Genomic DNA, 16,111 nt, shown 5'->3' on the forward strand with positions numbered 1-16,111 from the left:
CTAGCTAGCTGCTACACCACTCCTTGACTCATGATCACCTCTGCTCTCACTTGTGAGGAAAAACCAGGATTACTTAAAGTCATCCTCAAAGGTGCAGCTCCTACCTTTTCATCTGCAGAGAGCAGGCTCCTCTTTTCAAAGAGAAGACTATGGCCTCACATTCAGAGGTGCCAATTTTAATCCTGTGTATGTTAACCTCACCTACAAACTTGGCATCACAGTCAGATGATGCCAATATTCGTCATCTTTTAAAAAGGAGCTGAGCTGCCATGATTGTATAGTATGTGTCAGAAATGGCCTGGGGTATGTCAGTAAAAAGGTGGAATTTTGCTCTTTGCTCTTCTTATTGCCTCTCGCTCCTCCTATCTGCATCTGTTGTTATGCAACACTCATGAAATAGTGACATGATGGGGACCGGGAAAATGAAGAGGAGGAGTTTGGATAAGACCACTGCTTAGTCATTGCTAAGTCTGCCTTTGAAACAGAGCTCCCGTTTGGCCATTAGTGGTTTGGCATTGTCCTGTTTTCTTGGGCTGTTCAAGATGTTACTTTGATTGTAGTATGTATAAATTAACTCATTATTTTTTATTGTTGATTTATCTGTTTTTCAGGTCTCTGTGAAATTTACCTTTTCAATTATGGATTTGTTACTTTTTTTAACAAAATTTTACTATTTTTTGTGGAGGTGTTCTGTGCTGCTGTCCACCTAGTCAGCCTCTTCTGCAATGAGACCAGTGAGAGAATGCACAATGCTGCATGTGTGCCTACAACTGTAGGTACATGGGACTATGGGGAGTATGAAACATCAATCTATTTAGTGAAGAATTGAAAAGAAAAAAATGTAGATGAAGCCATGGCTGGGAAGACAGGGTCAGCATAATTTATATGTCTTTCAATACAGGTTTTTTCCCTTTCACTGGTTTATCACTACTGATGTCAAGATGCGGTATATATTTAAAAAAAAAAAAGAAAAGCTGACCCAAAATACAAGATTTGGAGTCACATTGAACATGTTTAATGTTTATGATATTAAATCTGGGTTGCTTGAACTGGTCTGTGAGTAATTTGAGAGATTAAGATTAATCACTACATACCTAACATTACAAAATAATCTGAGAAGATAATTGCTTAAGTATTGCCTGAAATTGGGAAATCTTTTTTAATTCTTGCCAGGGTTAAATCTAGCCCAAAATTCTGCTGATTATCTTATAATCTTTCTTTAGCATAATTCAGGTGGGTCAGGGGTCTGTTCTTGAACCATTACTTTTTCTGATTTATATTAATGACATACAAATAAAACATATCGTTATTATTATAGATTCAAGTATAGTTAGCAAACTTGTGAAATTTGCATATGACACTAAAGTTGGAGGAATGCCAGAGATTGAGGAAGCAGTAAGAAGAATTCAAAAAGAGTTTGACAAGCTTCAGAACTGCGTGAACAATAGGAAAACACCATGAACATCAATTATAATTTACAAGATAGGAGACACTGTCCTACATGAAACAACCTTTGAATTTAGGAGTTTTTATTGACACAACATTTTTATCATCTAAGCAATTGTGCATAAGCTAGTAAAAAGGCAAATAAAATGTTAGGTTATATCATAAAATCTGTTGAATACAAAACAAGGAATGTTACGCACAAACTAGATAATACACTAGTGAGAACACATCTGGAGTATTGTGTGCAGTTCTGGTCACCACGCTACAAAAAAGACATAGAAGCACTTGAAGCTGTACAAAGGAGAGAAACCAAGTTTATCCCAGGACTTAAGGACACGTTGTACTCTGACAAACTCAGAGATTTAAACCTCTTTAATTTCAAGCAAAACTTCAAAATACTCTAAAGCAAGGATAAAGTTGATACAGCAGAATTCTTTCATCTTAAAAGTGAGTCAGTACTTAAGGACATCAGTGGAAATTAAGGGGAAGAGTATCCATCCATCCATCCATTATCCAACCTCCTATATCCTAACTACAGAGTCACGGGGGTCTGCTGGAGCCAATCCCAGCCAACACAGGGAGCAAGGCAGGAAACAAGCCCAGGGCACGCACGCACACACACACACACACACACACACACACATAACAAGCATACACTAGGGACACTTTTGAATCACCAATGCACCTAACCTGCATGTCTTTGGACTGTGGGAGGAAGCTGGAGTACTCGGAGGAAACCCACGCAGACACGGGTAGAACATGCAAACTCCACGCAGGGAGGACCCGGGAAGCGAACGTCGAGGAAGAGTATTTAGGACTGACACCAAAAAGCGCTTCTTTACTACTGCCAAGACATGAAGTTCAAGCAGAAACTTCATCAACCTTTAAGAAGAATCTGGATGAGATATTGGGACAGCCTTAGTGATTAGCTAAACAAACAGGTCTGACGGACTGAATGATCTCCTCTCGTTTGTCAAATTTCTTAAGTTCTTAGGTTCTAATTGCCTCAATTGGTAATCACTTCTCATGCTTGCAACTGATATTCACTACAGCAGCTTAGTATTCACTTATCCCTCAAGTGAAACATATTTATCTCCTTTCTAAAAATAGAAACCACAATATTTTATTTATCTATGCTGTGCCGATAGCACTTTATTTTGGATTTTTCACCCTTCTTATTGTCTATAAGATCAGGCCTTCCATTTTGATAACTGCCTAAACAACTTATTTCCATGAAGCCCTTTAATAATTCCTAGGCCTTTGGCCCCAGGCCTTTACTATTTAAGCATCATTTTTATTGATGAGACAATAACATGGAGAGCAGGGTTTTAAATATATGTTGTGGTTTCATGCCTGGGTGTATGCTCTAAAATTCAGTTCAGTTTCTTTGTCTGCGGCCTCTGACACACATTGTGAGTCTCCTTGTTATTCATGGTTTTATAAGATTTAAGAAATATTCTTGTTGTTTGGCTAGTAATCTGGTTTTTGAAATTAGATTTTCTTACCTTCTATTTTTCCAGATGTTTCAAATGAAATGTAATTTCAGTGATGATTTGTTTTAACATCAAGAGCTGTTTTCCTTTTGTTGTTTTAATTGGTTACTTATGCACAGTTGTGTTGCCACCCTTGTAAGGGCTGATTATGAGGGGATACAAAAAAGAACTTTGAGGTACCACTAAAAGTTACTGTCTGTTGCATTAGTCTTAAAATGGAGAACTTCAACACAGAAGACTTTCTATAAGCCTTCCTCTGACCTTCCAGTAGCACCAACTCTATTTTGCCTTAAAGGTATTTGATGTGGAAGAGACAGCAAGATGGTATTTTGATCAAGCAGCTTGAGCATGGGAAAGGCGCTATATAAATATAATATATTATTATTAATATTATTATTATTATTATTATTATTATTATAACCAATAAGTGATGAAGATACACCAGTGTGACCAACACATGAGCTTGCCTGTCAAAATCAATATTTTTTAAAATCAATATTTAAAATCCCCGTGACCCTGTGTTCGGATTCAGCTGGTTAGAAAATGGATGGATGGATGGATTATTATTTTGTGTTCTTATTTAATTAGGAACTGCGTTCAGTTTTTTGTTAGTATCATGATTTATTTATATCACAGTAACAATTTGTTTTTGGGGATCACTGTTATTTCGTGTTTCTGTTGTCAGGGAAGCACTGATCGGTGGCTGGGGGATAACCCTAAAGGTTGCATGTTGTGATGTCACACACGTAAAGCTTTATAAGGCAGAAGTTCTGTAGCCACGTTATCCACATTTGTCTCTTACACTGTTTTTGCTCCTATTGGTTCCCAAATTCACTGCTTGTAGCTTTTTGACTATGATTCTAGGTTAGCGATTTGGTTTGATGTCTCAATTGCGTAAATTTCCCTGTTTTGACCTTGGCCCATTTCGGGTTTATGATTTCATCTCCTGATCCTTTTCTCAGAATTCTTTAATGTATCTTGTGTACTATAAGGATCGATTGTATTATTATTTTTTTCTCTCTCTCTTTTGTTGTGTTTCTTTACCATTTTATTCTTTCAAAGCATTCCATTTTTGCTTCTTATTTATTAATGGCTTGCCTGTTTTAAAGACTTTGTTAATCATCATTAAAACATTCAAGTGATTATCCTTTCTTTTTATTTTTTACCTCTTTAACTAGCTGTGCTACCTGTCTGAGATGAGTTGAAATCTAAGTAATTAATGTAGAGCTTAGCATTATTATTTGCAGTACACTATCTTTTGGAATGTGTTTTGCAATACATTTACTAATAAAATGCATTGCATTTTTCATTCCAACAGATGGCACCTCACAAACTGCATTACTATAAATGTTTGTGGTGCACTATTTTTGAAATGGCAAATGCAATGCATATGTCTCTGTTACAGTATATGTTATTTGACATGGGATTTGTAAAGAAAATGTTAATGTTTGTGATATATCATCTGTCTGAGTTACAAATGCAATGCATTTTACAACTACAAATGTCTGTTGGAATGAAAGAGACACAGATACACAGAAACAAAAACACTTATCTTTTAACACTTATTTTAAAAATCCTAATTATGTCACTTTTGTTTATTTGAGTGCAAGCTGAGATTTTAAGGTTTGAAGTTCAACCTGTTTTGGGCATGGTTAGGAATCTGTGCTTATTACACCATACTGATCTATAGTGTCAAAGACTGCCCCCACCTTTCAAGCAGCTATGAAGATGTAAATTAACCAAAGCACTTCCACCATTTCCAAAAGGTTCTTCTATCCTCACCACCGTCTTTCTACTGCAGTCTAAATAACAATTAACTGAATACTGTACTACCAAGTGAGTCTTAGGTGAGTACAACTCCTTCCATTAAGCCTTGTCCAGTGGGTTTAAGGCTGCTCACAAGTTATCCTCCATAGCCTTACCAACCTCAATTGATGGGTCTTTGTTCTAGCCACTATTGTGTATTTTACCTCTTTGGCTTGTCGTTTTCTCTCACTCACATTTGAACAATGACCTGCTAACACTGCAAGAAACAAATCTTTCTTTAAACTGAAGGTTCCTCTTACAGTTAATGCTTAGCAATAGGCCCTAGTGTTGCCTCCATGACATACACAGACTGCAGTTCAACCACAGCTTATTGCAGCTGCCTAATATTTTACTGATATGTTGACATGTGTCCATTCACTATTCCTAGCCTTCTTTTGAAATGGAAAGGCGAGAACAGAACACTTCCAGAACAACAGCATCCCACAGCCACATTACTTATTTAGGTCTTCAAGCCTCCTCAGACAAATCTTCAGCTATCCATCAATAGGTAATCAATTGAGAGCTCTAAAACTCTTTTAATCTTGATGTCAAAGCATACAACATGAGAAAAAATAGCACCACTTGAACCTTTAACCCAATGTGGTACACTTATGTCCAATCTTGTCTTGAAAAATTAGTTTATTATGGATTCAACTCAACTGAGTTAACTTTTGAATAATCCTCTTCATTGAGTGCTGACTCAAAGCACTCTAAAAAGTTTGCCGTTAAAACACAATTTCAGAATTTACAAATTATATAATGCATAAAGATACACACGCTAAAAAAAGCACGTACAAACTGATTAACAAATATTAACCCTAACAAGACTGTCTATGTCCATGGACATTATCATTGAGCTGTGGGCAGTTGGTAAACGAGCAGAGAAAAACAACAACTCCAGAGAAACTAAGCCTCTGGGTGTTCACATTCAGGACCACGTTAAGTCAAATGACAATATGCACAGCTAATCCATAGCAAAAGACCTAGAGAAATGGTCTTCATTTACAGCCCTGGAGGACTGCAGTGGGTACAGGTTTTTGCTCCAACCAGTTTCATATTTAGAAGCCAGGCCTAGCAGATGAATGAAACTTAATTTTTAATTATACAGCATCTCTTGTTAGTGCTTCATTCTTCCGAGACAAATCCTTATCAGATTGGAGATTTTTGTTTTCTGAGAATATCGTCCATGTTTTGTGGTCCATTTTAGAGAAAAGCCAAGCAAAATGACACCTTTTATTGGCTATCTTGCCTGAAGAAGGGGCCTGAGTTGCCTCGAAAGCTTGCATATTGTAATCTTTTTAGTTAGCCAATAAAAGGTGTCATTTTGCTTGGCTTTTCTCTAGATTCATAATGGCTAACATGGTACAACACCCTAGTACTACTGGTCCATTTTATTATCAGAGATATTTCAAGATGCATATACATAGGTTTATATGGAAGCACGTTAGCTGGAAAGCTGTTAGTTCCTTTATCATTTGCACCTCCATTGTAACTGATGGCTGGTTAAAAAAGACAGCAACAATTACCACATAAATGCAGCTGTTTAAAACTAAAATAAGCAACTATGGGTTCTAAGGCTAAAGAAACATGCTTTAGTAGTAAACAAATGGGTTCTAATTTAGAAATTGGTTAGAGCAAAAAACCTGCAGAGGGGGAGATCAAAGATGTCAATAAGGAGCCTGTCATATAGTGGGTCTGCGGCTTAGAAGAAAAGGCCAGTTTTTAAATAAATAATCGGTGAACTCGTGGCTTTTATAGGGGGCATGGTAGTTTGGTTGAAGCAGTTCTCAAATGCGACGTGGTGCGGGCATTTCCTCGCTTAAGTGCACAGGTGAGGAATCATCCATATCTGTAATTGATGTTGGGAGCTGCTAATCGCAACACCTGTGCCACATTCCCATTATAAACAGGAGAAGCACGAGTGCCAAGGGGGAGAAAAAAAAAAGAAAGAAAAGAGAATGGAGGTTAAGGGAGAAGAAGGCAGGAATCAAAGGAGCCGGGGTGAGCGAGCAAGCGAGAGCAGGCTCGCGGTAACAGGCAGCTTGGAGAAGTGAGCCCTAGTGGGGTGTTTGGCCGGCACCCAGGGGCAGATGGATAGGGTCACTCCTGCTGAGTTTTGCAGAGGAGCAGGAGTGGCCACGATCAAAGATGGCTTGCCGTGTAAGGCTGCAGAAGGCAGCGGGAGTTGGAGGCTTGGGAGGTGGAAGCCCCAGTGTGAGCACCCTGGTCACTGGGGAACCCAAGTCTCAGTCTGGCAGAATCCTATGGTGCCAGGGTCCTAACAGACCCTTACAAGAAGTAAGCTGCAGGTAGGGTAACTCCCCTGGTGCATGGCCCGGATGAGAGAAGCAGAGGAGCCGCCAGCTGAAGAAGGCACCGGGTTTTATTTTTAAAGGAGTGCTTCCAGCCAGTATTTTAACCTAGTTTTTAATGGAACTATTTATTGGATTTTAACCTCCACTGTTTCACCCTGGTTTTATGGATTATTTATTTATTTATTTAATAACTATGATGCACTGCACTTTTATTTGGATACTGTTTTGGTTTTGCTTGTTTGTAATAAAAGCATTTTTTGCACCTTTCCCCTTTCTTCGTTTTGGTGCCCTCATAGTCCAGCTCTTCCGGTTACATTACTGACGTTGTTGGGTTTGAGCGACAGAAGAGAAGAGAAGTGGGAGCAAGGACCTGAACCCATATCGTCACAAGGCACTGACCTAGACCAATTGTCTGCCCAACCCTTACTGGGATTTCTTTAGTGTAAGTCTATTCTGGGCAGAGAAATGATTGCTAAGGTGACAGAATGTTTTCACCTGTAGCAATAATGACCACAAGACATTGCAAAGGTTTGGGGCAGCCACCCGTATAATTTTTCCCGGCTGCAAAACTGATTCAAAATCATAGCCATGTTCACACGACTCAGTCCAAAACAGAACTGTTTTAGTATTATCAAGATGGTGGCTTTAAAGGCCATTAGAGGAAGTGATGTCATCAGGACCGGAACCGGAAGTGTTGTCGTTGGCTGCCCCAGAGCCGGGCAGGATTTCCCTAGAATGGTCTGCAAGAGATCTAGAGAGAGAATTAGTGCACTTCACCACCCCCTGGTCCGGCGTGGAATTACATGTACTCAAGCCCTTTAGTTGCCTCCTAAACACACGTGTGTGACATCTCTGGTGACTTTCCCATGTCTTTCCACTGCTATTAAGTTCCTATAGAGGTCTTCAAGAAAACGTATTTTTCACCATGAACTCTACACTATACTATACATTTTTTGGAGGTGACACTATTTGAATTGTCGTTGGATTATAATAACACAAGAAATTTGACAAGTGAGGGGAGACCATTCAGTCTATCAATCCTGTTTGTTTAGCTAATACCAAAGCGGTCCCAGTATCTCATCCAGATTTTTCTTAAAGGTTGTCAAGGTAGTTAAAAATAAGCTGTAAAAATGTAAGACACACAACACACAAATGTGTCATTGGCAGCTAGTTAACAGATTGATCTTATGTTTAGTGGCAAATCCATCATTACTTGTTTGTGTTCCCAATAAAGGTATAAAAAGTCTCTCTTCCTGGACAGTTCCACTCATTTTCTGTAAGATACTCTCATTCAGGCATTCAATAGCAGCTGGATGAATTCACTCTGCTGGTATCTTGCCTAGTTAGGTTTTGACTTTTTGCTACAACAGGTTTTGGCTTTATGCCGTCCCCTATCATAAACTATCGTCTATGGGGGAGAAGCGAAAGATTTAGATTCGTCAGAAAATTTCGATCCCTGGTTTTCGACAGATCTCGTTGTGTGTCTGTGTGTCATAGTTTCTTGAGGACGGTCTACAACTAAAACGGCTGGACGGAAAACTACCAAACTTGAAACTAAAGCCTGTTATGAGATGACGTTGTGCTGATTAGGTTTTGAGCCAAATCGTGCAAGAGAAAGAGACACTCTAGAGGAGCCCTCAAATACCGTAAATCTGAAATTATGAATTCTTCTCATCAATTGCTACTGTAATGATCTATTTTATGATCGGAAAGTTCAGCATCAGAGCAGTAAATAATTACTGAAATGTTACAGAATAGTATGGGTAACTTGGTTTCTTGGTCACAAAGCCTACTGGCACTCACATCCAAATTTTTTTTTTCCATTCAAATTGGAGGATTTTCCTGCTCCTGGTAAGTTATCAGAGAATCTGATCACTTGCTATAATAGTTATTTGTTCATTTGTGTGTTTGTGTGAGATGCTTCCGTGCTGCTACTAGTCTACTAAAGTCAAAAAGTGCTTCTCAGATTCAGTGCAGATAATTATTCTGTTGTGCCTTATGTGATATCTTTCAAAAATGGTATCCACTGTGTATACAACAGGTGAACTCTCTGCATCAGGTAGGTATATTTATAAATAAACAACCCCATCCCTTGACTGCAAGTCCTATTAAGCACTTGTCCACTGGCAAAACCTTCAACTATTTATCAATTACTTTGTGATGTGTCAGCAGATGCAGACCTGTCAAAGGCCTGGGACCACTTCATCCCAGCCCTGCCTCTGGGACCAGAGCAGAATCTACACACACAGTTAAATCCGACTACATTTAGCTGATACTTATCATCCTCAACAAGCTCTGGCTGCTTTTTTGATAAAATATTAAAATGTTGAGTGTTTTGATTTAGAATGGATTTATTTTCCCTAACACGTTCTTATGAGAAATGATTGATGAACTTTGTATATGGACTTTGTTTTAAGAATAATGCTTTTCTATGCTTGATTTATCATGTCATTTTAACATAAGTGTACTGACAAAACAACATGCACTAACTGAATGTCTCTCGTAAAACATTATTTATCAACAGCTGGCACACTGGAAATAGGTTTAAGTACTGCTGTACTTTAAGCTATGTGTTGCCAACAACTCAGTGAAGAAGTTAAGTAGCTTTCCAGTATAAACTTACAAAGCTTATTTTAAAGAAGTAGTGAATATTTTAGTATAAAATAGCCTTGATAATGTTACAGAAAAATAAAATGCAGTAATTAATTTTACATTAATATATTCAATAACCAATGGAGCTTCTTACCTACAAGCAATTAAAAAATCCATAAATCAAAAAGTGATTTCTGAAACTGAGGCTGCTGAAAGTAAATGGTCTTACTGACACAGGGTACATAATTAAATGTTCAGCAGAAGGAAGGTGAACAGACATTTTGTAATTATATTAAAATCTTTAATTGATATAAATAAGGAATAGTATGCCAGTACTAAATGATCACGGGAATCATTTTGAAAATGTCAGCAAAAATTCTAAACAGATTAAGAGTTTGTGTTCATGGTCTACTTTTCTAGTGCCAAGATTTATTTTATTTACTTTTTTCATTTTCTTCTCTTCTTAGTGACCATGATGACACTTTTTCTCCTCAGAGTCAAGGCATTGTTACATGTGCTGGAGGACCTATTTTTAGATGTCTTTCTGAATGTGACTAATCTTCCACCTAACGTAAAATCTTTTTTAGAATATGGCTGACCACATTGGAGATTAAACTATCTTGCATATATATGTCTACACTAGTGATTTCAACTACAAAAGACTTGATTAGAGTTCAGTAAATTATCTGTTCTCAAAAGTTGATCTTTTCAGACCCTTCTTTTCTAAGTTATTTAGTTGCAATGCTGCTTTACACACTTTTACAGTTTTTGCAGCAAACCCCCTGTAGTATAAACACAGAGCAGTGAGTGAAGCCATGTTTTACCAGGGAGCAGATTGGAATATTAGTCTTTACATTAAAATGAAACAACAGTAATAAATTGAGAAAAACGAATTGGAGGGGTTGTCCAATTAGACAAATGGCAAGAAAAGCTACTTTAATGAATTCAGATCTTTTTATTTTGTCCTTTACTTAAAATGGACACTTTTTGTCTGGCTGGCGCCCTGCCCCGGGCTTGTTTCCTGCCTTGTGCCCTGTGTTGGCTGGGATTGGCTCCAGCAGACACCCGTGACCCTGTAGTTAGGATATAGTGGGTTGGATAATGGATGGATGGACTTTTTGTCTGAACTTATATGTGTGGCTTATTTAAAGATATGTACTGTGTTTAATATTTTTTGTGTGTGTCATACAGTGTACTTTGAGTAAGAAACAAGTATTGCATAATTAAATGGAAAACCACATTTATATTTAAACCTCAAGAATTAGAAATGTTGCTGGTACACTGAAAAAAAAAATAACTGTCAAAAGCAAAACATTTTTCAATCAGGAGGAAATACAAAACAATAAATGAACTAAAAACAACTAAAAAAAAAAGTTAGGTACATTGGTGATTCTAAATTGTCCCTATTGTGTGCTTGTTGTGTGGGTGTGTGTGTCCTGTGGTGGGCTGGTGCCCTGGCTGGGAATTGTTCCTGCCTTGTGCCCTATGCTGGCTGGGATTTGCTCCGTGGCATTGTGTTAGGATATAGCGGGTTGGACAATGACTGACTGACTAACCTTTTTCTAGGCTCTGTATAAAACAATTAATTAATTCCTTGGGTAAAACAATCAGTTCATTAACTATTTACTGGTAATTTTCCATGAATGCTTAAAGCAGATCACCTCACTTTTTTTTGCTAGAGATGCAGTAAATATGTTTTACTACTCATTTTATTTTACTGCTGATTTTGACATCTACAAATCGTTTCACTTGCACATTAGTGGCTGTTGATCTGTATGAAGCATTCTGTCTTAATACAGTGTGGGTTTCACACATGCATCCCTCATTAAATTGCATGGTTCACTGAATCAAAACATTCAAACATATGTAGGCTATAAACTTAAAAATGACTTATATTCATTTTATTGCAAAAATACATTTTGTTTTCTAAATTTACTTTTACCAGATGAAAAGTGGCAAAAGGGTATCCTTTCAAAGTTGACTAACAAACCTGACTGATGCATTAGGAATAAATACTATGACCCATGTAACCTCTCAGGATTTTATAAAAAGATACTAAAAGTTTGAAATTTCCATCTTTACAAACTAGGGAGCTTCGCTTACCAACCCTCCTAGCCTGCGCTACACGCCAGCCACTTCTTGTCTCTGCCACTCGCGTTGTGAAGAGAGAGGCTGAACGCAACCCAAGGAGACGCAGACACTCCTCCAAAACCCCCTCTTAAATGGGAAACAAATACAGTTTTTTTTACCTCCTATTTGCTCGATCAGCAGCTGGCTGGCTGCTGCTCCTCCCTGAAAGGCCACTTCAATCATACAAGCAAATAGAAAACATATCCTGCAGCCAAAAAAAAATTGTAACAGGAATATGTGATAAAAGGATTATTTCCAGCTTCTTTTTGTTGTCACAAACATGCGTTGTAAACATGGAAGGCATTTTTTCTTATGCTGAAACTTTTGCCACTTCAAAGAGACATACAGTTTGTTTTTAGGCTTTTATTTTCCAATGGGACTCTATAGGTTTCATTATAAAATGCCAGTACTGGCTATGTATTTTTTTAAATTCATAGAAAAATGCTTAACTTTACAACAGAATTTTGCTTTGCAAATGCAAATGCATATATACCATGTTTGTGAAGCAATAGTTTTGACTTGAAAAATATAGACCTTATCCTTTAATCTTTTTCTTTTTATTCAAATGTTTTTCTAGGGAAACCAAATACAAGTAGTCCCCAGGTTATGGACATATGACCTACGACTTACGAACGAGGCCGCAGCTGCAACACATGCGCCTCAGTAACTGCCGCTCCGTCATCCTCAGCCTGGGGACCCAGCAAGCGGTGGCTGGACTGAGGTTGGAGGGGGGCGATTTCACTGCTCATGCAGTGTGGTGTCCCTCCAGTGGCTCCTGGTGGCAAGTGGTTTTACTGCCCACCCACCACACACGGCTGCCCCATTCGTTCTCAGTGGGCGGCTGGTAATGCTGCAGGCAGTGGCTGGATGGAGGCTGGAGGGGGGCGATTTGTGTAGTGTCCCTCGGGTGGCTCCCGGCGGCAAGCTGTTTCACTGCCCGCCCACCACACACGGCTGCCCCATTCGTTCTCGGTGGGTGACTGGTAATGCTGCCAGCGGTGACCCGGTTGTGGCTGAACGGAGGCCATTGAGGGTGAACGGGGCGGAGGGGGGAAGCATTGTAGTGTGCATCGGGGCGACTCACTACCTGACTTTGGCCGCACCGTGTTCATTCTCAGTGGGCGGACGCTGCAGGCAGCATACTGTAGTGGAGGTGACTGTGAGGTGGCCTGGCGATGAACTGCCCGTTGATGCCCCCATTCATTCTCGATAGCAAGCCTGCTTGTACTGTTACGTACATAGCAGGAAGTTGTCTCTTGTCAGTACACCAGATGTGCTAATGACGGATGCCTTCCTGCTGTGTTAGTGTGTACAGTGCTGTGAAGAAGAGCTCATCTTAATCTTTTGTCTTCACCCTTCAACAATGTCTCTGAAACACAAATCTGATACAAGTGCTGGTGATACAGTAAAAAAGAGAAAAAAAAATCACCACTGAAAATAAAGTAGAAATAATAGTCAGAGAGAGTTGAAACCCCATCATTCATTGGCAGAGCACTTGGTTACAGTCAGTCAACAATAGCATTTATTAAATTTATGTACCTGTTCTGACTTACATACAAATTCAACTTAAGTACAAACCTACAGTCCTTATCTTGTATGTAACCCGGAGACTGCCTGTACTTAAAAAAACACACCAGCAAAATTTTTACAATATGTTTTGGTTATTGGTCATCTTTGAAGCCCAAATATCAAAATCAGTATTGGTCTAAAAAATCCATGTTGAGCACTTCTCTGGTATCAACAGGACCATTCTTCAGGTCTTGTGCAGTAATACACAGCTTTAGTTTTTGCACCCCAGACCTGTTTTATGAGCAGTCCTATCAGAGGTTTTTTGTTGGTCACACAGATCTCATTTAATGTCAGCTGTAACCAGTAAATTCCAATGTTTAATGATATCTCTCAATTGTAATAAAAAAAATCCTGGGACGAGACGAGACTTTTTAGCCTGGGACGAAACGTGATTTTTTCAGAGAGATACTTTCACGTCCCGCAAAACAAGACTTTGTGCCAAGAGATTTAACTACACCTGGGGCTAGAAGTAAAAGACAAAGAGTAGATGACTAAGTAGAACATTGTAAAGAATTCAAAAACGTTGGCACGATACACATGCAGAGCAGGTTAGAGATAATGAAAGTAATAAAATTTGAAAGTCTCAAAAAATGATAGTAAAGATTGCATTAGCACAAACAAATGGAAATTATTAATCGGTGAAATAACGGAACAGCAAAAAGAGATCGAAAATATTGTTCAGATTTAAACTTTAAGTCGGACACTTATAGATCATCTAATTTCTGTTGCCATCAAGGAAAAGTAGTGTTTCTTCACAATGAAGAGGTGTATCCACGAGAATTAAAAGATTTATTGTTTGGTGAAAGTGAAATCCACATACACGAGCGGTAGAGATGTGAAGTGGCTGGTGCATAGCGCATGCTGGGGGAGTTGGTGAGCAAAGCAAGCAGGGGGCGAAACCCTTATTTTTATTTCGACTACACCTATCCAGGTCGATGGATAGGTGGTGGTGCACCATTGCAATATCTTCCACACTCCCCTGATTTAACACCCTGTGATTTTTGATTATGGGGTATGGTGAAGGAGTGTGTGCATAGCAGGAAACTTTGTGATATCAATAACCTGAAGGACAGAATATGGACTGTGGTATCATCTGTTCCCCACAAAATGTGTGTCCGGGTTTTAAATGGTACTGCTGCTCATTGGTTTTTGTGTGTTGAACATGATGGCAAGCAGGTTGAAACATTCCTAAAAATGATCTTGCACACATGAAGTATGGTTTGTGAATAAATTGTTTCCACCCATTCAAATGTTAACATAATTTTGACTCACCTTGTATATGTAAAAAGCCGAATTTCCTTCTGGGGACAAGTTATGTTTTAGCTATCTATTTTGTATAACAGGTAAACTTAGCTTTCTAATTACAATAATGGATACTCAACATATAGCACATTCACTTTGAATTAACATTTATAAATACTGTAATGACCCATGGTACAAGGCAAGAAGGAATGGAATTAGCACTCTTGGGAAAGCTGGTGGCAGCCATGAAAATGATTGTCTTCACCAGCTGAACCTGCTGACCCTTACTCCTCTAGCGCATACACGCTGCCAGCCTTGTCTCACTCGAGCCACCCGGGCTCCATGAGCACACAAGAAGCACAGTAGCAGCCACACACCTAGGCCAACAGACTTTAGCAGCAGGGGCATGCAGTTGATATTTAAACCCGAAATGCTTCTAACAAAGCGCTGTACACTAAATCACTGAAAAAAAGAACTTTTGGAGAAAGTCGTGGATCAGAAAATTGGTGAAGTATTTGAAGAAAGAACACTTTGCCAAGCTTCGAGTATATGGTGGATATGTTACGCTTCAGGGATTTAACTATAAACACCAGCAAATTCTGTGAGTGGAAGCAAATGTTTCACAGTCAATGCAGAAACTGAAGCTGCAAAAAATTAATTTAATCAAAAAAAACATCTAACATATACCTCTAAAGTAATCATGAAATACTTATGGGATATTGTAAAGAAACATTTAAGTTTTGGAATGGCCTTTACTGTCCCCAGACATAAATATGACTGAAAAGTTTCAGAAAAATCATAAACATACAATGCATGCAAGAATTCCTAAGAGCATTTCTGAGGTAAATGTATTCAAGGAGGAGTGAGAAAAAAAATCTTAAAGCAAAACACCTTTATGTAACTACAAGACATTTTTGGAAACTGTAATTTCTGCCAAAGTAGTTGGTATTAAGCAAGTAATCAAATTTTCACTTTTTTTAAAAAGGCTAAATCCAGAAAAGAAATAATTGTGTACTATGTAATAATATGCCACATTTAACTGTTTAGTTTAACATATTTTCATGTTGATGAGCCATGCAATTCAACCAGGGATGCAAAAAATGTTTACTTACAACTGTTTTAAAACAATATCTTATCATAAGAAGCATATGGACAAAGTTACTTCATATCTTCAGCTGACTGACATCCCAATGTACAGTAGGAGCTTATGGCTCTGTTTTTATACTAATTTATTATTATTATTACTTACAGTGTCCTCCATGATGTTTGGACACATTTTCCTTGATCTGACCCTCTGATCCACAGTTTACAATTACAAATCAAACAATTCAGACATGACTAAAGTGCTAATTGCAGACTTTCATTTAAGAGGATTTGCATACATTACAACACTTTTTATACATGATTCCCCCCATTTTAGGACACCATAATGTTTGGGCCATAGCAATGACTGTTATATTTAAGTCATTATATTTAGTACTTTGTTGCAAATTCCTTGCATGCAATAACTGACAATTC

General features: G+C 38.4%; 1 protein-coding gene across 1 annotated transcript in view; it reads right to left on the reverse strand.

Moving 5' to 3' along the window:
• The window catches only part of fam135b (family with sequence similarity 135 member B), a 211,707-nt gene that overhangs the window by 131,837 nt on the left and 63,759 nt on the right, over nt 1–16,111 (reverse strand). The window lies entirely within an intron of this gene.

This window comes from Polypterus senegalus, chromosome 15 (assembly GCF_016835505.1).
Source record: "Polypterus senegalus isolate Bchr_013 chromosome 15, ASM1683550v1, whole genome shotgun sequence".
Lineage (NCBI taxonomy): Eukaryota > Metazoa > Chordata > Cladistia > Polypteriformes > Polypteridae > Polypterus > Polypterus senegalus.